The 4,119-nt window shown below is 42.3% G+C and overlaps 1 pseudogene; it reads right to left on the bottom strand.

The window, feature by feature from the left end:
- Positions 1-2,179: 2,179 nt before the first annotated feature.
- LOC118632953 lies at positions 2,180-3,248 on the bottom strand (annotated as a pseudogene).
- Between the last annotated feature and the right edge of the window lie 871 nt (positions 3,249-4,119).

Raw genomic sequence — 4,119 nt, 5'->3', positions numbered from 1 at the left:
GGTTTTCCCATAACTTATATAACCATTCTTCTTGTTGGGCATTTAAATAATTTCCGATTTTTAAAAGCAACATAAAAATAATTTGTGCCTGAGCAAATAGAACTCTTCAGTAACCCCAAAAGTTGGCAGCTGAACAGAGGCGCAAAGCAGAGAGGTCTCTGGAGTCTCACTGTGTTCAGGTTCCAAGACATGCTGAAGGCAAAGCCCTGATCCTTCCCTCGAAGCATTTGAGCTGAATCTCACTAAACGAGCTGCCAACAAGGCTCCAACTCAGCTCCACCACAGATTGAATCCACTCACTCCTGTCCCCTTTTCCCACCATCGCCCCCCTTACGCTAACAGCCTGACACAGGAATTTACTCTTTTCAAGGGTAAATATTATTTTATTACTTTATTAAATATTATTTCAGTCTCTATTGTTTCTTTGCATACAATAAAATAAAATAAAAGTCAAGCCATGAGGCAAAGTAGGGAAAATTGACCTATAAACCAGGGAAAAAACAGTCAAAGGAATTGACCCACATATGACACACAGGTTGAAATGAACAGACAGGAACTTATAATTAGCTCTTATAAATAGGTTCAAGAATCTAGTGGAAAAGATGGGTAATATGTGTAAACAAATGTATAGTTTCAGCAAAAAAGAGAGGAAAATGTAAAAGGAATCAAATGGAAATGCTAGAACTGAAAAATATCTATCAAAATTTATTTTAATTGTTGAATAGATTGACCTAATGGCAGGAAAGAATCAATGAACATGCAGACAAGTTATTAGAGATTATACAATCTGAAAAAAAAGGGAAAATAAAAATGAAAAACCAAAAAGAACATCTGAGACCTTCTGGAGACTATCAAATGGTCTAATATAAGTATAATAGGAGTCTTAGAAAGAGAGGAAAGTGATAGTGGAGCGGAAGAAGTATTTGAAGAGATAATGACCTTCAATTTCCCCAAATTGACAAAATATAACAACCCATAGTTCCAAGAATCTTGAACCCCAAGCTGTATAAATTCAAAATAAACCATAGACAAACATAGTCAACTGTAGGGAAAAAAAATGAAGAGAACGTGTAAAATTATCCTGAAGAAAAAGATTTATTATTTATAGAGTAATGGCAGATTTCTGCCCAGAAATAATGTATATAATGTGTATATTTATATCTTTACACACATATGTTCCTTCAAAGAGTATTCACCATTTAAAACAGTAAGAAAGTCTATTATGTAGTAGTAATTATATGACGACAAGAGCACAGAGACTGGGGGAAGGTTAAATACAATCAGACTGAAAGTTTACTAAATTTTTCATAGGTGGGTTAACATTATTTTACTGGTCTTAGCTAAAGGAAATTCTTAGAAGGCCTTTTTTATTTCCAACTGATACCTACACATATGGACAGTCTCATGCTGACCAAAATCTCTGGCACTTTTCAGGCAGGACCATTCCTGTAGGGTCATGAGAAACGCATAGGCGTGTTGGCTCGGGACAGGGGCAGGAGGGCCCTTTACAGCAGTGCTTCCTGTTGCTCAGCAGTCCCGGAAGGGGTGGCAGTCAGCCCTCCCAGCTGCCAGGAGGACTCTGTGCCCTCAGCCATGAGGAAGCTACCATTTTCCCCAGGGACAATGATTTCTCCATGGGCCACGCTGTAGAGAATGTGGAAAAACTCTGTTCTGTCATTTCGTTCCCTTACCCTCTCTGTATCCCTTTCACTGCTGGTCTGTTCTTGTTGCCAGGCACTGGCTTATTTTTTGTTTTTGTTTTTCTTATTGTAAGATAGTTTACAAATATCTTGCTGTCTTCAGTAATTTAAGCAATGGACCAATCATTTCTTCTGATCAGGACAGCAGTAAGCTAAAAACAAAATCAGCCCTGACCTGTTTGGCTCAGTGGTTACAGTGTTGGCCTGCACACAAGGGTGACAGGTTTGATTCCCCATCAAGGGCACGCACCTGGGTGGCAAGTTCAATCCCTGGCCCCAGTGAAGGCATGTGCTGGAGGCAAGTGATCTGTGTCTCTCTCACATTGATGTTTCTCTCTCCCTCCCCCCCTTCTCTCCACTGTCTCTAAAATTCAATGGGAAAAATATCCTTTGGTGAGGATTAACAACAACACATAAAAACAAAGTCAGCTGGCTGAATTTCCCTTCTTTACCTCTTGTCTGAGGATGAAACTCGATTTTCATTTATCCAGAGCTGCAGCACCAGAAATGATTTCAATCAACTCCTTTGTGATGACAGCTTGGTCCGTGCAGTCGAAGGTCAAAGTCAATTTGTCGATCGTCTCAGAAGCATTCCTGCTCACGTTGTCCATGGCCGTCATCCTGGCATTTGCTCACTCATGGTGTATTCCTTCAGAGAATAGCAGTTGAAGTTGGCCAGACTGTATTCCTGGTAATTCTGCAGCATGTCAGCATCAGTGTCATCACAGAGACTCATGCTCTCAGCACCTTCAATGGTATTAAGAGAAAAGATGGCCCTGGACAGTTTGGCTCAGCCATTAGAGTGTTGGCCTGAAGACCAAAGAGTCACAGGTTTGATTCCAGTCAAGGGCATGTACCTTGGTTGCAGTTTGGTCCCCAGCCCTGGTGGGGTCATGTGGGAGGCAACCAGTTGATGTGTCTCTTTCTCTCTCTCCCTCCCACTCTATCTGAAGATAAATGGAAAAATATTCTTGAGTGAGGATTTAAAGAAAAAGAGAGAGAAAAGATGGGCTTTTCTTCTGTCTTGTAGGAGATGACAGACTTGAATCAATGAAAGATGATAGATTCTTCATCAAATTCATAGCCAGAGTTTAATAATTTTAGGGCAATGGCATGCATCTCTGAAAGTAGGGTTTTCTTCCCACTTCTTTGAATGTCACCAGAAACTGGTCAGAGTCAGTTTTATGAAGTATACCCCTAATTTTATTAACAATTCCAATAACTTCTCCCCCAGCTGTTGTGAACATAGCCACCTCACTTTTCATCTGTTTAGCAAATGAAGAATGGAGAGCACGGCAAAGCCCTCTATCTGAGGACACAGCAATAAGCAAGTGTTTCCTCTCGTCTGTAGGCACCTCAGCCTCTTCATACAAAGCCAAAGATCCTGTTCCATACACTGCAGCTCCCTCGCAGCTTAAGCCTATTTTGCTGCTGCTACCATTTTCATAGACTGGCTAATATCTGGATGTTTTTGATTAACTTCAGTCGCCTGGTAATATCTTTCGAAGTTGCCGTATTTCCAACTTGGATCCATTGCTGCCACACAGCCCAGGCCAAGATCCAACGATGCCCATCTGAGAAAACTTGGTGGTACTGGCCTTGCTGCAGTTGGTCAGACAGGCCTCACTGCACGTGTTGGCTTATGTTCTGAGTGGAGAATTCTATGGGGCCCCAGTAGTCTGTTGTAGCCGGTAGGGCACTGACAACCTGAGGCTGTTCTGGGAACCACCGGTACCATAGAGGGCCTGGTGATGGCTACAGAGCGTTACCCCAGGCCATCCTGGAGATGCTGTGCGGGCTGAGGGCCCTGACTGTAGGTGTGGGTCCCGATCCAGCTCTTGATGATGCCATGTGCTACCTGGGAGATGGTGACATAGGCTTTCTTGTAGATAAAGCCAACTTTTAAATGCAGAGAGAAAGAGCTTGGCATACTTTATTCTGCCCTAAAGTTTTTAAAAGTAAAATTTTGGAGCTTAGGAATATTAAGAGAGGTTATGAAACACTGGAGTCCTTTTTTGTTTTTTGGTACATACCCCTAGCGGGAACCGAACCAAACCCAGGACTCTCTGGTCCACAGGCCGATGCTCCAACCGCTGAGCCAAACTGGCCAGGGCTGGAATTCTTTTTGAGAAGGGCCAGCCTTGAGACCAACGTTTCAGAAACGCTGAGCCTGAAGGCAAATAATAAAAAAAACATGGAGGGTTCCTTGTTGAGGTTAAGATAGACTTGTCAGTAAAAGAATGGAGGAAAGAGGAACCTAAATGTCCAGGATGAGCATCACCAAGATGCTCAGCCACTAGCAGATGAATCAGAAGCCATTCAATCCCAAGTCACATTAGAAGAATGAGGAACAACCAATGACAGCACTGAAGGAAAGTGTGGATGAACACGCTCATCTTCAGGAAAGTAGAAAACTGCT

This window comes from Molossus molossus, unplaced genomic scaffold, assembly GCF_014108415.1.
Source record: "Molossus molossus isolate mMolMol1 unplaced genomic scaffold, mMolMol1.p scaffold_m16_p_18, whole genome shotgun sequence".
Classification (NCBI taxonomy): Eukaryota; Metazoa; Chordata; class Mammalia; order Chiroptera; family Molossidae; genus Molossus; species Molossus molossus.
Note: the sequence above shows the minus strand (reverse complement) of the source record. Positions and strands in the feature narration are given on the sequence as shown.